General features: G+C 38.3%; 1 non-coding gene and 1 pseudogene across 1 annotated transcript; both read right to left on the bottom strand.

The window, feature by feature from the left end:
• Positions 1 to 107, bottom strand: LOC139011851 (U6 spliceosomal RNA). Its single transcript, XR_011471678.1, has one exon. It is a non-coding gene; the product is annotated as a U6 spliceosomal RNA (small nuclear RNA).
• An 11,815-nt stretch (positions 108 to 11,922) lies between these two features.
• Positions 11,923 to 12,845, bottom strand: LOC139011475 (olfactory receptor 7A5-like; annotated as a pseudogene).
• Positions 12,846 to 17,759: the final 4,914 nt, after the last annotated feature.

Genomic DNA, 17,759 nt, shown 5'->3' with positions numbered 1-17,759 from the left:
AAAACTATGGAGTGCTTTGCAAGTTTGCATGTCCTCCTCGCATGGGGGCCATGCCAATCCTCCCTGTGTCCTTCCAACTGTAGTATATGTGCCACCAAAGTGAGCACTCTTGATTTTTTTTAATCTTGAAATTTCTTCGTTTCCTTTCCTTAGGTTCTTAAGTCATTGCCTGAATCAGAACCTGGCTTTTATTTATTTTTAATATTAAATATGCAGACATGCTTTAAGTACCTTTCTGGCTGAATAGCTCTATAGTGGGAGAAAAATGGAAATCTTTCCATTGAGGTTAAGTCCCTATTTTAAAAATATTGCATTCTCTGTTCGGTTTTTTGTTTAATATCCTCATTTCCTCCTTTCTGCCTTTGTCTTCTATAATGAGTATAGAAAACTTTTGGAATGAAGCAGAAAAGTATCTCAAAACACACTTTCTTCCTGGTTTTTGAATCTAATTTCTAAAGAATGCTATTTTAAATATTTATATACATTCTTTGAACACCAGGTAGCCAAACCAATAAGGAAAGTTAATTCTCTGTTTATGGCTTTTGCATCTTTAGTGTTACTCCCACCGTCTCCTCTGATTCCAAGGATCAACACCTTTATGTAGACATGTCATTATCCCATGGCCAACCCTATGAATTTAAACATGTAAATTACAGCTTATTTATTGGCCATGCCTTATCTTGTTCTAAATAAATTTACAGGATAGGGCAGCAGTTCTGAACTCTAGACTTGAGACCACTGAAGCAACCATTTGATGAAGTGTACTATGATCAAACACCGGAAAATTCAGGGAGTCGTCTTTGGTTTCTTATTCAAGTGAATATAGTCATAAGAAAGTATCTGCTACATAAGAAGACCAGTGTTAAGCAAATACTCACCACCACTCTTAATTAAAGGGGGGGGGGGGGGAGGATTTTTAAAAAAATCAGCATTGCCATACAGTACAATCCTTAATGAAATGTATTGTGAAACAACCTGGAAACTTCAAGTGTTTTTCCCTATATAAGAATACCTTTCCTGACTTGGGGGTTGTGGTCTTCAGGAAAATAATTGCCTAGAACATTATGACTCCTCATCAGTGTCATATAATACACTGAATAATGAAATGCATTAAGAATATTCACAATGTTAATGCTTCTGAATATAAGAACTACAGGCTTAAGCCTTAAACATATACATACATCAGGTTTAACATGCTTGAGATTCAGACTCAGTTGAAAATTTGATCGGGATCCTTTGCTAAAATAAAAGTTGCAGTTCCCGGTGTGTTCTCTCCCACATATAATACAACACCCCATGACTCTTTAAGACTTACCCCTAAATGCTCCCTGCTTATAGACAAAGAACTATGGAGGAGTTTGAGTTCTCAGCCATTATCTGCACTTAAATAAGTCTTTTAAAGAAAACAGTGGCATCTTAGCATTATACAGATATCAAATTGAGGCTGTTTCTCATTACTTAATTTATTGTCTTCGAAGGTTTGTATCCTTGCTAGAGTTAACATTTACTTGAGGAAAATTCCCAAAGACTCTCTTGAGTTGATACTGCTCCCCTCCCCCCATTTTTATATTCTTTTCTCATAGTTTTATCATTCAAATATAAACTCTTTCTTAGACTTAATGAAAGGCTGCTTGCAGCTTTCTCAAATCAAGTCAGGTAAGTTCATACCGAGTTAGATTTTTTTCATTTGAATGAAATATATAAGATGAACAGTTTAACAGCATGTGGCTTCATTGCCACATTTATTTGTGATTTGGTTCTTATTTTTAGCAAGCAGGGAGGGTGCCACATAAAACCTGGTGTCGTTCAGAGAAACCTTTGCACATCAGTTACATATACTTTTCCAGTCAGTCTACCATTTACATGAACTGTTCTGTATTAATGACTGAGCATGGGCATTACCACAGCTGTACCATCTTTTTTAAACTACATTTATAGGACCACATTTTCATTGCAGTGAGATGCTCCCTATAATTTGATGGTCCTTAGTGTACTAACTGAAGGCAAAATACTCTGAAGAGATGCTCGAGAAGTTTGAATTTTCTACTTCTTTAATATTTTTCAGGTTTGATATTGGCTGAGTGGGTATGTATATTTTGTTTAATTTTGCTTTCATTGGAAGTTTTAAATTTTTGAGAAGATCAGGCAGAAATAGAAATCCATTGCAGATATATATATCTCCCATCTTGTAGATTTTGGTTAGTGAAACACAGATGGGAGTGGGGTTTTATTGTAAGAAGAGGAAGAATGAAAGGAAACTAAAGTTAGAGAACCCTTTCTGTTTGAGCTACTGTTTAGAAGAGTCAGCTTTTATTACATTGCTGATCCACATGATGAACATTTTGATGCTGTTCCTGACTAAATGGGGAGTATTTAATGAAAAAGGGTTTATGTGACATTTAAGAATTTATCAGCTATGGACCATGAAAAAATAAACTCACTTGGAACTCTTTAAAAAAACTAATAGAAATAAGGCACAAAATAGCAATAATTTAGTGATACCAACATGGATTAGTAATTAAATTGGCAAAGGCATAAACAGAAGATAGTCCTTAATGTTCCTAGAAATTGTGGCAAACAGCAGATGCTCAGTTATTATTTGTTGAATGAATCAGGAGTTAGGTATGTACTTATTACTATATCAGTACATTGAACACATGAGAAGGTTGCATTTCAATATATTTGGAAACATTGAATTGATGAATAAAAGCTGGAAAAATAAATATAGACTTGGAAGAAAATGAAGATGCTCTACTACCTTAGTCACCATACAAAAAAATCAGAGAAATTGACTACTCACTGTAAGTATAACCAATCCTTTGTAGGTGAACATATAGAAAACTACATATTAATATTTATGGATAGGCCAAATCATCATAATTATGCCAGGAGACTCAGAAGTAATAAAACAGACATATTTAACTAAATAAAATGTAAAATATTTTTATGGCTAAACCATCACCCAAAGTCAATTGAGAAATAATAACTTATATTAATTTTTATGTTATTTTAAAAATTTTGTTGAATTTATTGGGGTGACATTGATTAACAAAATTAAATAAGTTTCAGGTGCACAATTCTATAATATAGCTTATGTATATTGTATTCTGTGTTCAGCACCCCAAGTCAAGTCTCTTTCTATCACCATTTATGCCCCTTTACCCTCTTTTACCTCCTCTATCATAATAATGTTTAAAAATCATTAAAAAGGCTGATAATGAAAGAATAATAGGCATAGAAAAATTAAATTCTAAGTAGCAAGACTGTCAAATATATTAATATTTGATCAAACTCAGAACAAGTTCAGAAAACAACAAAAAAACTCTTTCACATCTGTCAGCCTGGGAAAAGCTTAAAAAGGTGTCACATTGACCAGGGTTGGAACTTATAAACAGGTAGCTAAGGGGTACTCTATTTTCATTTCTGGCAGAACTGCAAAGTGTTACAACAATGGACAACCAATCTGAAGACAGCTATAAACATTACAAGTACATATATTCTTTCAGTCATCTTTCTCAATCTCTGCACTATTGACATTCTGGGCCAGATCATTGACTATGGTGTGGTCTCTTCTGTGCATTGCAGGATGTATAGGGCATCTCTGGGCTCTACCTACACCTCCCATGTGACAGGGAAAAATGTCTCTGGACATTGCTCAATGTGCCCTGGGGTAACAATACTGCCTCTAGTGGAGAATCAGAATTTTAATGTAGCAATCTCAAAACATTTTTGTATAATTGTTATAATAGCAACATATTAAGAAAGTATATGGAAAGCTTTCAATGTGTGAATAGCACAACCACATCCTAAAATATTATGTGCACGTGGTAATAAATACTTGGCATCACACTAGTTGTTTGGGGGGGGGGGGGAAACCATGAGGTATTTTTGAGTAATAAGGAAGAGTGGACACAGAAAAAAAAGACTGTACAACACATGAAGAGAATTTCTGATGAGCACAGGTTGGTATTTATACATTTGTACAAAAGCATATGAGTGTATATGTGTGTATAACATGGGAAGAGAAGTATTTTAATAAACTAAGAACTTATGGAATAAAGATTCTCAGTAGGAATGGAATTAAGTTAAGTATAGTGGTTACAAAACAATTGTAGGAAATACTAATAACTTAATAATATCAACATGGGCCACAAATTCCAGATTAAGTTTCCAAAAACTTGGAAATAAAATAATATTAAAGAAGAGCTTTTAATATCAGGGAGAAAGCAGAATCTAAGTTATAATTTCTACTTATATAAAGGTATATGGATTCAATTTGCTAATGTAATTAAAGGTAATTTTTAATCAAATATAAAATAGATTGTTTTCCACAGGACAGTAGGTGATGCAAATTTTGGAAATAGAGCTAACTACAAAAGGCTGAAAAGAACAATAAGGAATAATGAAGATGTGAAACAAGTTGGCAATATGTGTGTAGGGTGATTTATTAGTACTATGTACACAGAAGAAAATTCACTTTCATTTTTGTTTTATAAGAAGGATTCACAAGTGAAGAATATAAAAGTAACAGCTGAATGTTTTTTTCATTAAGAAGAGTGAAAAATAAAAAAGCAATAGAGAAAATACAATATGTCTGAGTGATACACTTGAGCCCACACTATTAATAAATACTCACAATTCCCCACATATACATACATGAAGGTACTCAATGACAACAAAGTTGGTGGGAAAAACTCCAATTCCTTGTTTAGAAGAATGCAATCAAAAACAGGAATAAAAACATTCAGACCCCCTTTACAAATGTCAAGACTTGTACAGACAATTTACAAGAGTGAAAACTAATGAATAATGTACAAATATATTTAGTTCACAAGTAATGAAGTAATTGCAAAGTTAAACTATTTATCATAGCAATTTTTACTTATGAAATAAAATCTGTTACATGTGAATTGAATGACCAGAGTGAAAGAAGATCATGTGAAATGTATGTCTTCATGAACTACTGTTGTAAGGTAATATTTGTAAGAAATATATTGGACCTGGATCTTTCTCATCAATATGGACATGTAGTTGAATAGACCCTATGATAAAAATAAAGAAGAACTTCCCTCACTTTACTGGCATTCTCCATACCTACTACTCTATGTTCCTACTTCCTTTAGTTGCAAAATCATTGTACATGTTCTACTTTTACTTGAAATACTTTATGTCTCCCATTGCCACCTTTAATTGAGCTTCTATCAGTTAATTTTCAACAATTACCAATGTGTTGCTGAGTTCAATGTTCATTTGTCCTTTTAGCATCATAAATTAATCATTAATTAGTTAATCAGGCAATCAAACAACTATAGGCTGATGGCTGTCAAGACACCTCAGGTAAATGTGCTTGGCTTTGACTCTCTCTGACACTTTTCCTGTAGTACCTACTGGACCTCTGGACTCACCTGATTGGGAACTCTGAGGAGAAGGTATCTGTGTAAAAGTCCAACCTCCTGGATGGTTGATGATGGAAACTGAAGCTCTCTGCCCAGACAAGATAGCAGGAAGGATGCAAACATTGGTCTCATAGACAAACTTAGGATTCCAAAAGCAACAACCAGGTCCCATCCAGCCCAAGGTCACACACACTGCAGACTGTAGATGAGGAGATATTTACAGCTCCCTATGTCTGCTCATTAGATACTACTCCAGCCTCTAATAATCTGATTTCCCTGTGGGTCTGGACAGAAGAGAATGTTTCCTTGGAGATTCTGTGTTCCCAAAAGACCAGCTTAGAACTCAAGTGAGTCCAGTTTTTACTGGTTCTTGCTCATAAGATTTGTTGGCTTTCAGAGGACTAACCTCCTAGTACCTAACCCAAGTCTTATTTAAATTTTTTTCTAAATTTAAGACTGAGGCTTTAGCCTGGATTAAAAAACTTGAATCTCCAAATACAGACTTGTGATAAGGACATAGCCCCAGGATCTCCAGAAAGTTACTATTTTTCTTTTCATCAACTAAGTTCCTTCTATATAAATGTTGAGTGTTACACACTGGGCTTCATGACACATTAGCTAAAATAATTGGGCATTTCAACCTTGCATCACAAGTTAAGAGCTGTCATTTAGTCCCTTACTATGAAATATTCATTAATTATAAAAAATATAATTAAAATATTTGCACTCTAATCTAAGCTTGGAATAGGAAAGTAATAGATTCTTCCCTGTAGCCTCCTGAAGAAATTGAGCCCTGTAAATATCTTGTGTTTAGCTCACTGAGACCCCATTTCCTGTTTCTGACCTTAGGAATTGTAAGAGTTTAAATGTGTTTGTTTTAAATCACTTTGATGGTAATTGACATTAGCACTAAATAGTGAATACAGACATTTATCCAATGAAATTTTGTTCAGGAATCTGAGATTAAGTGTAGCAATTCATTCAGTTAGCCTTTGGGTGAAAGCATTTTGCATTTTAATCCCTCCTAAAGTAGAAGAAATTTGTAATCTTTGGGGTGGCGGTAGAGGTGAAACAGATGTCTGCCAAGGACAGGTTGGAGAGGAATGGACCCTTCCCTCATCAAGTCCTCAGCTGACACTGCGGCCCATTAGAAACCCTGGAGCAGGGGTCCTCAAACTTTTTCAACAGGGGGCCAGTTCACTGTCCCTCAGACCGTTGGAGGGCCAGACTACAGTTAAAAAAAAACTATGAACAAATTCCTATGCACACTGCACATATCTTATTTTGAAGTAAAAAAACAAAATGGGAACAAATACATATTTGTATTTGCATGTGGCCCGCGGGCCATAGTTTGAGGACCCCTGCCCTGGAGCAAAGAACTCAGAGAGTCCATACCTCATTCCTGACCCACAAAAACTGTGAGATCATAACTATTTGCTGTTATTTTAGGCCCTTAAGTTTAGGGCAATTTGTTGCAAAGGTAAATCACTAACACAACAGATTTGGTCAGAGATTAGGAGGTGAATCAGGAGTTATAGTGTTTGGCTGGTTGAAATGAAATTGTAATTGACATCTGCCCTGGGCTGGCCTCCCCTGAATGCAGAGTCTGAGACAAGGATTGAGTATAGGTAATTCATTAGAAAGGAATCTTAAAAGCATGCGTAAAAAAGAAAGGATGTGAAATAGCAAAAAAAAAGAAAAAAAAAAAAGAAAAAAAAGAAAGAAAAAAGAAAGGAGGTATAGATATCAAATACTGAGAGTTTATATGAGCACATTTCTAAGGTGGGTACATGGGGTTCAGTCTCTTTGGGGACCTCTGAGAGTGTAGGACATACAGTTGAGTAGTGAGGGAGCTGGGGTACTGATCCACCAAAAGTGATGGACAGTTATTCCCAGTGATCCCATCTAAATTTAACATTTTGCTATTTTAATCACTATAAATGTCTTGCATTAATTTTGATTTTTAAAATCACTGCATTCAAATAATAGCCATCTTGACTCTTGAATTCTTTGGTGCCCTCTTAAATTTTGTCCCTGAGGCAAGTGCCTCGCTTCTCATCCTGGTACCAGCCCTGGGGTTCATTGATGAGGACATCAGCACACACTGGAGTAGACTCAAGTGTCACCTTCCACATCTGAGTCATGGTGGTCTCAGTTATGCTCTAGTAACAAGCAAACCCCAAATATTAGGGCTTTAAAGCATCAAATATTTTTCTCATTAGCTGGCTATTGTCAGGACAAAAAGGAAAAGAAAACAGTGTGTAGATCCTCCTGTCATCTTGCCTTAGATTATTTTTTCTAATGTGGTAAAATACACATAACGTAAAAGTCACCATGTTAGCCACTTTTTAAATTGACAGTTTAGTGACATTAAGTACATTCATATTCAACCATCACCACCATTCATCTCCAGATCTTTCTCATCTTCACAAACTGGAAGTTGGTCCCCATTAAACATTCATTCCTCATTCTTCTCCCCAGCCCATGGCACCCACAATTCTACTTTTGGTCTCTATGAGTTTGACTCCTCTGAGGACCTCATAAAAGTGAAGTCACATGGTTTTTTTCTTTTTATGACTGGTTAATTTCACTCAGCATAATGTCCTTAAGGCTCATCTGTGTTGTAGCATGTGTGAGAATTTCCTTCCTTTTATTAACACTTGGAGTTGCGGAAACGAGTTAAGTCGGCTCGCGTGAATTGCGCGTACTCCGCGGGAGCCGTCTTAACTCGGTTCATATAGATTTGCGGTGGAGTGCGGGAAACGTGTAAACTCGGGCCGATTGTAACTGCGTATTACCAAATATTTGTTTGTTTGCCGTTCACAAAGATACCTACCTGCGTATGCGAACCGTTTCATACCCTTTGGGGTAATAGGTATCATAAAAATCCCTGATTTTGCGCGGGAAACCTAAATAATTGCCCGCGCCATCTTATATTTTGGCGGGAAATTCACCCGACACCGTAGTGTTAAAAACTAGAGGCCTGGTGCACGAAATTAATGCGGGGAAGGAGGGTGTCCCTCAGCCAGGCCTGCACCCTTTCCAATCCAGGACCCCTCGGGGGATGGCCAACTGCCTCTTGCAATCTGGGACTGCTGGCTCTTAACCGCTTGCCTGCCTGCCTGCCTTATCGCTCCTAACCCCTCTGCCTACATGCCTGATTGCCCCAAACCCCTCTGCCTGCCTGATCTACCCTTACCACCTCTGCCTGCCTGCTTGATTGCCCCTAACTGCTCCCCTACCAGCCTGATCATCCCTAACTGCTCCCCTGCTGGCCTGATTGTCCCTAACCACCTCTTCCTCGTCCCGCACCCAAGACCCAGATTCCCTCTTCTGGCCGGTCACAGGCACCCAGTGCCCAGGACCCGGGCCAGCTTTGTGCAGGCTGGCCGCAGGTGCATGGGACCGTGGGCGGGCAGCTTGTCTCTCTCCCAGACTGCAGCCTGCCTGGTCCCCATTCCTTTCTCCCCAGTGTTGAGTGTCTGAACCATTACAGCATTATGGTGTGAGGGCATGGTGACTATTTGCATATTAGCTCTTTTATTATATAGGATTTGAAGTGGTAAAACACACATAACAAAATTTAACATTGTAACCATTTTTAAGTATGCAGTTCCGTAGTGTTAATTACATGCACATTGTTGTGCGATCAACCTCCAAAACTTTTTTATTTTCTTGCAAAACTGAAACTCTCCACCCACTAAACTCTAACTCCACAGTCCCCCTTCTCCCAGGTCTGGAATAAACCATTCTGTTTTCTGTTTCTATGAACTTGACTACTTTAGATATGTCATGTAAGTGAAACCATGTAGTATTTGTCTTTTTGTGACTGGCTTCTCTCACTGAGCATAACGTTAGCAACTCTCTCTCCTCTTTAAAATAACAATTTCTCTGTTGTCTGTGCATTTCAAATGCTACCTTCTTCCATCAGGACCTGCACCCCCAACAAATACAAGTATCAGATGGGAAATTATTATGAATATGTTAAGAGCAGGTCAATAAAAAGAAAAGCAATGTCCACATGAGGGTGCCAAAAATATAATTATCAAGAAAGCAATAGGTTTCTAGCTCTGTTAATCAATGAGTTAAGTCCCTGGACTCCAGATATCTGGAAGGAAATAATTTTATTTTTCTTCAGCCTAGAAATGGTAAGCAGGAGGCAAGTGGCAGAGGGGGCATGTTTATATTTGGAAGGCTTGACCTTCTAGTGTAGAATTTCCACATATGCTCATTAAACATATATTTATTATCACTCTCCAAGATCATTCAGCCATTCAGGGCGGTGGCAGAAATAAAATTTTTCTGAAGTAAAATATACGCAAGTGATAGACACTTTCCAGAGATGGCCCCAGTTTTTTGTTTGCTTTCATGTCTTTGGCAATGTGACCGTGAGTTCCAGAAGAGTAGTCTTTTTCTCCATGTTTGAATCTGGGCTGGACTTAAGCTTTTTTATTTGTTTTGGCCAATAGAATATGGTGGAAGTGATAGTGTGCTTTACCAGGCTTTATTTCTGCTGCTCTCTTTCAAAACCCTGCCTCAAGCATGCGAACAAATCCAGGTGGGCCTTTCAGAGAAGGAGAAGACTTACGGACAGAGCTCATTTATTCCAGCCAAGCCCTCCCTAAATCAGTCACAGTAGTAGCTAAGCCCCTAATACATTAGAAAGCCCAGCCAAGGTCTGCAGAGACACCCGAGCTGACCCATAGCTGACTACCGATTCATGAGGAGACCAGCAGAGATCAGAACATCTCTCCACTACACAAATCCATTGGAAAATAAAGGAATTGTATTAAACATTTACCTTTAGGATGGCTTGTTATATAGCAACTAGAGGCCCAGTGCATGAATTCATGCACGGGTGGGGGGGTGCCTCGACCTGCCTAGTGATTGAGGTCTATCAGGGGGCCAGTTGGCTAGATGGGGAGGGACCCTGGGAGGTTGGCTGGCTGGCTCTGCCCCCATCAGGGTGGGGGGACCTGATCAAGGGTGGGACCAGCTGGGGGAAGGGCCATAGGAGGTTGGGGGAGGGCCAATTGGGGCCCAGATCTGACGGTTGGCCACCGCAGTGCACGTCATAGCAACTGGTCATTCCGCCATTTCGGGTTGCTGGGCTTACATATATATATAGATAGATAGATAGTGAATTGAAACTATAGTCAAAGCAAACAAAACTGAGGGAAATTTTAATAATCTGCTACTTGTTACTTTTGGCATTTCTACTGATATTTGAGGACAGCATTCACAATCATTCTGTTATTCCAATATTATTTTAGATAACTGTATAAAAGTGACCCCTTCCAGGTAGTCAGGACAGGGTGGAAGGTCATGCATGTTTGTGCAGAAATTTTGAATCTTATTCACATGAGTAGGCAGAATTTTATCTCCTGTGTGATTCATCCTTTGATCATAAAGATTGAAGATATTTCTGAGTGTAAAGGAGATATATATTGTATAATATTGAGATTGTCCACTCACTTTCTCTTTAGTGGATTTGAAAAAATTTAGAAAAGGGGAGATATTAAAGGAGTCACATTAGTAGGGAGTACATTTAAAGTTTTTAAGGAACCCCGGCGGGTATGGCTCAGTTGGTTGACCATTGTCCAATGCACCGAAATGTTGTTGGTTGTATTCCCAGTCAGGGGACATGTCCAGGTGGTGGGTTTGAGCCCTGGTTTGAATGCTTTGGGAGACAACTGATCAATGTATCTCTCTCATATAGATGCATTTTTTTTCTCTCTCTCTCTCTCTCACTTTAAAAAAATCAATGAAAAAGAAAGTATTTAAGCAGAAACAATGAAATAGTTCAGAAAAATTCATGATACTCCATGTAATCTTTCACTCCAGTGAATAAGGAGCCTTACAAATGGGAAGCATATTTCACACTTTATCGAGTAGATATGGGCCAAGAAAAACATTTTTGTACAGTAAAAAATTGTATGCTTATTATTGCTTAATCACGTTTAAGGTCATCTCTGACGCTAACCATATTAGATCAATCTATTCATTAAAATGTATAGTTCCTTGTAGACTCTTCCTGAAAAAAATGTGTTTGATAGTCAATTTTTGCCAGTGGCTATGATAGACATGTGGACACAGAGCTGAATAATAGAATGAAGAATATAAAACCAGGAGACCAGCTATAGAACATGCTAGCATGTTAAAGTCTACATTATCAAGAAGAGCACCTATAGAAAATAATGATGAAGTAGAAGTGAAAATTGTGGTCTCAGAGTTACCTCTAAAATGAAATTATGCAAATGACCTTAGTATAATTTTGTCCATAGGGGTAGTATAATTCCTAACTACTCTTTTAGGAAAACAATAGAAAAATTACTTATAATAAAATATGTCATAAGAGAATAAATTACGCTAAACTAATTCATGTTAACCCATGAGATAAATGAGAATTTTCAAATCCATATGGTCAAAATATTGGTTTTATTTCTGTCAGACTTCTAGCTTTGAGGATTTGCATCCTGCATTCCTGGGCAATTTCTCAGCCTAGTAAAATTGGCCCTTGAAAAGCTTACCAGCCAAGAAATCTTTCCAGGGCCCTCTTTATGTGCTTGTTCCTCAGACTGTAGCTGAAGGGATTCAGCATGGGTGTGACCACAGTGTACATCACTGAGGCTGTTGCACTTGACTGTGCATTTTGGGAAGCAGCAGAGCTGAAGTATACTCCTAGGAGCGTACCATAAAATAAGGAGACAACTGAGAGGTGAGAAGCACAGGTAGAAAATGCTTTATACCTCCCCTGTGCTGAAGGAATTCCACATATGGAGGAAAGTATCTTAGAGTAAGAGTAAAGGATCCCAGGAGGGGCCCAACACCTAGCAGTCCATCTGAAAAATACATTATGATGTTGTTAAGAAAGGTGTCAGAGCAGGCAAGTTGGAGCACCTGATTGAGTTCACAGAAAAAGTGGGGGATTTCCAACTCTGAGAAGAAAGACAGTCACAACACCATTAAGCTTTCTAACACGGAATGCAGTGAACACATGATCCAGGACACCAGAACTAGTAGCCTACAGAACCAGAGGTTCATGATGACCATGTAGTGCAGAGGGTGGCAGATGGCCACAAACCTGTCATAGGCCATCGCGGTGAGGATAGAGTTGTCCAACACTGCAAAGAGGATATAAAAATAGATTTGTGTGATGCAGCCTTCATAGGTGATGACTTTGGTCTGTGTCTGGATGTTCGCCAGCATCTTTGGGATGGTGGTGGTGGTGAAACAGATGTCCACCAAGGACAGGTTGGAGAGGAAGAAGTACATGGGTGTGTGTAGGTGGGAGTCTAAGCTGACAGCCAGAATGATGAGCAGGTTGCCAAACACAGTGATCAGGTACATGGAGAGGAAAAGCCCAAACATGAGGGACTGTAGTTCCAGTGCCTGTGAAATTCCCAGAAGAAGAAATTCTGAAATTTGTGTAGCATTGCCTGGTTCCATGTTTCACAGTTGACTACCAGAAAATAGAAAAAAATGAATAACTAATTATCACATTAACCAGCATTAGTAATTGAGAATAAATGACATATATATTTTAGAATCAGGAAAATAATTTCCAATGTTGGTGTGGTCTTGTCCCCAATATGGTATCTCTATTGGTATTTGTCATTAGAATTTCCTTTTCTACCATCAACCTGTTCTTCCAAGATAATGTATATTGCTGTTTTATTGAGAATCTCTTTCATGTATTTGAGGGATATAGAGTGATTATGGACCATTCTTTAGGCACTGTTCAGAGAATGGGCTGCTGACAGACAATCTCTACACACTAAAGGTTGAGAAAATTATCAAATATATATTAACAAAACATATTCAATGGTGCAGCTCCTATATAAAAGTAAATCACATCAACGGAAAGAGTATAGAAGGTACTCTTTTTTTATAGAGTTTAGCCAAGTCTTGCCAACAAATGACACTTAAACAAATATCTCAAAGACTGCTAACTAAGAGACGGAGGGAGATCTGTTTGCCAAGCAGAGGGACAGCCAGTGAGTGCAAAGGCCCTGAGGAAGAAGATTGTTTAGAAAATCAGGGATCATAATGAGTCAGTGTCTCAAATGAAATTAGCACAGCAGAGCAGGATAAGAGTTGATATCAGAGAAATTGAGAAATAAGGAAGCCTGTGTGTTGGTGTTGAAACTTCAAGTCGCAGAGAGTGCCTTGTGCACAAAGTATAAATTTTGCACTTTATTAATCTGGTTATAAACACATACTATGAATTTAAAAGGATCTCCTTGTTACCTTCCCTTGATATTTTAGTCACATTGGAATATATCAGTCCAGGCACCTCTGCTCTGAGGACTGTTCTCAGTTTACAGGGCATGTGCGTGCCCCGGCACACACACACACACACACACACACCACACCATGGCCTCTTCATCTGTGTTATTTCCATGTCCTTCTCACTCCCACACTATGTAGGCTATGAGAAGATAAAAGTCAAAGTGCCCAGATTAAGTGTCTTTTCCAAAAAGAATTTAGAAATATTACGTAGATATTCTTATATTAGGTCTCCCATGAGCAAATAAGCCTGGGGTTTCATACTGCTATGCCCTTTTTCTGTCCTATACTTAAGTATGTTAAATAAACACACAGGGAGAGAGAGCAATCGAATGAACATGAGGAAGAAAAGAGATCTAATTAGCTCAGGTGGTTCCTGAAGGACAATGAGGAAGAAAAATCTCCTTTGGGTTCTGGCTGCTTTCCAAACTTAATTACACCCTTTTGAGGTTAAACAATAATAACAAAGTAGAAAAAATAAATTTGCTCAATTTGTAGTTATAGATATGTGGTATGACTACCCCAAGTGAAATCTGACCAAAAATAAAACAATAAATCACAAAGGAAATATACAAAAACAACACAGGTTGAAAATTTTCACATCAAGCAGAGATGACTGGTTTGCCTCTTCTATATTTATTTTATGATTCAGTTTTTGTATGTTTGATGGCAGATGAGAGAAGCCTCTTTCTCACTTATCTTATGTGGCATCTCTGTTTTTCTTGGACTTTGGGTTTTGATCTCATTTTTGACAAATCAATGAGCACAGTCTAATTCTGGTTCTGGTCTTCATGCAACATGCAAAGGCCTCCCAGGACATGATCAATAAATCCTGCACAGGCCATGAGGAGCCACCCTTCTACACTGAGTATCTTTTTTCATATGATTTATGCCTGCGCACATTGTCATGCAAACATTTATTTCATTGTACTCTGTCTTCACCATCACAGTGCCAGATCTACACAAGCAGGGCTTCACCTGTTTTGTTCACCTTTGTATTTTCACAAATGTTTGTGAATATATGTGAACTTATATAGGCACACCTTTAAGTAAATGTGAAGTTGTGAAATGAAAGGAATGACAGGGAGAATGAAACCTGGTTCAACATAGTGAATTCCAAGCAACTGTATTAAAGAAAATTGAGTGGAACATCAAAAACTAACCAAAACAAGATGTAATAAACAGCAATAATTTAAGTTACGAATATAGATTAGTAATTAAAATTGGCAATGGCATAAATATAGAACATAATCTATAATGTTTCTAGAAATTGTGGCAAACAGCAGATGCTCCATTGTTATCTGTTGAATGAATCAGGAATTAGGTGTCAGTATATAAGTGCACTGAACCCATGGTAAGGTTCCATTTCAATATATTTGGAATGACAGAATTGTTGATTAAAAGCTGGAAAAATAATGACCTGGAAAAAGTGAAGTTGTTCCCCTACCTCAGTCACTTTACAAAAATTCAGAGAAATTACCTATTCACTGTTAAGTATAACCAATTCAGGTGAAATGATAGAAAACTGCATATTAACATGTATCAGTGGGCCAAACCAATTTAATTAAGTCAGGAGACTCAGCAGTAATAAGACAGACATGTTTAACTAAATAAAACATAAAACATTATTATGGCCAAACACATCCCCCAAAGTCCATGGAGAAATAATAATTTATACTTATGATAATTCCAAATTTTATTTTAAATTTCATATAATTTACTAGATTGACATTGGTTAATAAAATTATATAGGTTTCAGTTGTACAATTCTATAATATATCATGTGTATATTGTATTGTGTGTTTGTCATGCCAAGTCAAATCTCTTTCCATTACGATTTATCTCCCTATTACCTTCTTCTAACTCTCCCAACATCATAATGTTTAGAAATCATTTAAAAGACTGATAGGATAATAGGCGTAAAAATAATATTTAAATTAACAAGACCATTAAATATATGAATCTTTAAACAAACTCGGAAAAAGCTCAGAAAACAATAAAAAATTATTTCACATCTGTCAGCTTGGGGAAAAACTTAAGAAGGTATCACATTGACCAGGGTTAGAACTTGCAAACAGGTAGCTAAGGGGTACTCTATTTTCTTTTCTGGCAGAACTATAAAGTGTTACAACATGAGGAAACCAATCTGAAGACGCTATAAATATTACAAGTACGTATATTCTTTAAGTCATGGTTTCTCAATCTCTGCACTATTGACATTCTGAGCCAGATCATTGTCTGTGGTGTGGTCTCTCCTGTGCATCCCTAGACTCTACCTACACTTTCCATGTGACAGACCAAAATGTCTCTGCATATTGCTCAATGTCCTCTGGGGAAAAACACTGCCTAGCTGTTAGAGAACCAGAATTTTAATGTAACAATTCCAAAATATTTTTGTATAACTGTTATAATAGCAATTCATTGAGAATGTATATGGAAAGCTTTCAAGTGTAAATAGCACAGCCACATCATAAAATATTATGTAAACATGGTAATAATGAATTGGCATCACACTAGTTGATTAGAGGGAAGACCATAAGGTATTGTTGAGTAATAAGGAAGAGTGGGCACATGGAAAAAAAGACTGTACAACATAGAAATAAATTTTCTAATGGGCACAGGATGCTATTTCTGCATTTGTACAAATGTACATGAGTGTGTATGTATTCAAAGCAGAAATGACAAGTTTTTTTAAAGCTAGGAATTCATGGAATACAGATTATCAGTAGGAATGAAATTAGGTTAAGTATAGTGGTTACAAAACCACTGTGTGAAACAAAATTAAGTGAGAGTCAAATTAATTTATATAAAGACAGAAAACAATAAGTTAATAATATCAACATGGACCACCAATTCTGTATTAAATTTCCAATAACTTGGAATTAAAAGAGTAGCATAGAAGGGCTTTTAAATTTGGTAGGAAAGCAGCATCTAAGTTATAATTTCTTGTTATATAAAGGCTAGAGGCTCGGTGCATAAAAATTTGTGCACTCAGGGGTAGGGGGTCCCTCAGCCAGGCCTATGCCCTCTCACAGTCTGGGGGTGACCACTTGCTGACTTAGGCCTGCTTCCCTGGGGATTGGGCCTAAGCTGGCAGTCAGACATCCCTCTGGCAGCCCTGCAGCCCTCGGGGGATGTCCACTTGCCAGCGGGGAGCAGACCTAAGCTGCAGTCGGACATCCTTAGTGCTGCTGAGGAGGCGGGAGAGGCTCCCATCACCACTGCTGTACTGGCAGCCATCAGCCTGGCTTGTGGCTGAGCAGAGCTCCCCACTGTGAGAGCCCACTGACCACCAGAGGGCAGCTCCTGCATTAAGCGTCTTCCCCCTGATGGTCAGTGTGTGTCATAGTGACCAGTAATTACTAGTCTTTCTGCTGTTAGGGTCAGTTTGCATATTATCCTTTTACTACATAGGATAGAGGCCTGGTGCACGGGTTGGGGCTGGCTGGTTTGCCCTGAAGGGTGTCCTGGATCAGGGTGGGGGTCCCACTTGGGTGCCTGGCCAGCCTGGATGACGGGCTGATGGCTGTTTGCAGCTGGTTACACCCCCTTCAGGGTGGGGGTCCCCACTGGGGTGCCTGGCCAGTCTGGGTGAGGGGCTGAGGACCGTTTACAGGCTGGCGGGCAACTGAAGCTCCCAGCCTCTTTTTTTAAATTTTTTTTTATTCTGGGATTTATTTACCTTCTATAGCTATCACTGGAGCTGAGAGCCCGCTCCAGCTCTGAGAGCCGGCTCCAGCTCTGAGGCCTCTGCTGCTGAAAGCAGGTATCTGGTTTGTTTAGCTTCTATAATTGAAACGCTGTTGCCATCACTGGTCTCTCTAAGCTCTGAGCCCTGGGATTTGTTTAGCTCAGCCATGGGAAAATTATGGCCCACAGGCCGGATCCAGCCCGTTTGAAATGAATGAAACTAAAAAAAAAAAAAGACCGTACCCTTTTATGTAATGATGTTTACTTTGAATTTATATTAGTTCACACAAACACTTCATCCATGCTTTTGTTCCGGCCCTCGGTTCAGTTTAAGAACCCATTGTGGCCCTCGAGTCAAAAAGTTTGCCCACCCCTGGTTTAGCT

This window comes from Myotis yumanensis, unplaced genomic scaffold (genome assembly GCF_028538775.1).
Source record: "Myotis yumanensis isolate MYYU_CA2020_CCGP unplaced genomic scaffold, mMyoYum1.0.hap1 SCAF_5, whole genome shotgun sequence".
NCBI classification, from domain to species: domain Eukaryota; kingdom Metazoa; phylum Chordata; class Mammalia; order Chiroptera; family Vespertilionidae; genus Myotis; species Myotis yumanensis.
The sequence above is the reverse complement of the archived record's forward strand: the minus strand, read 5'-3'. Positions and strand labels throughout refer to the sequence as shown.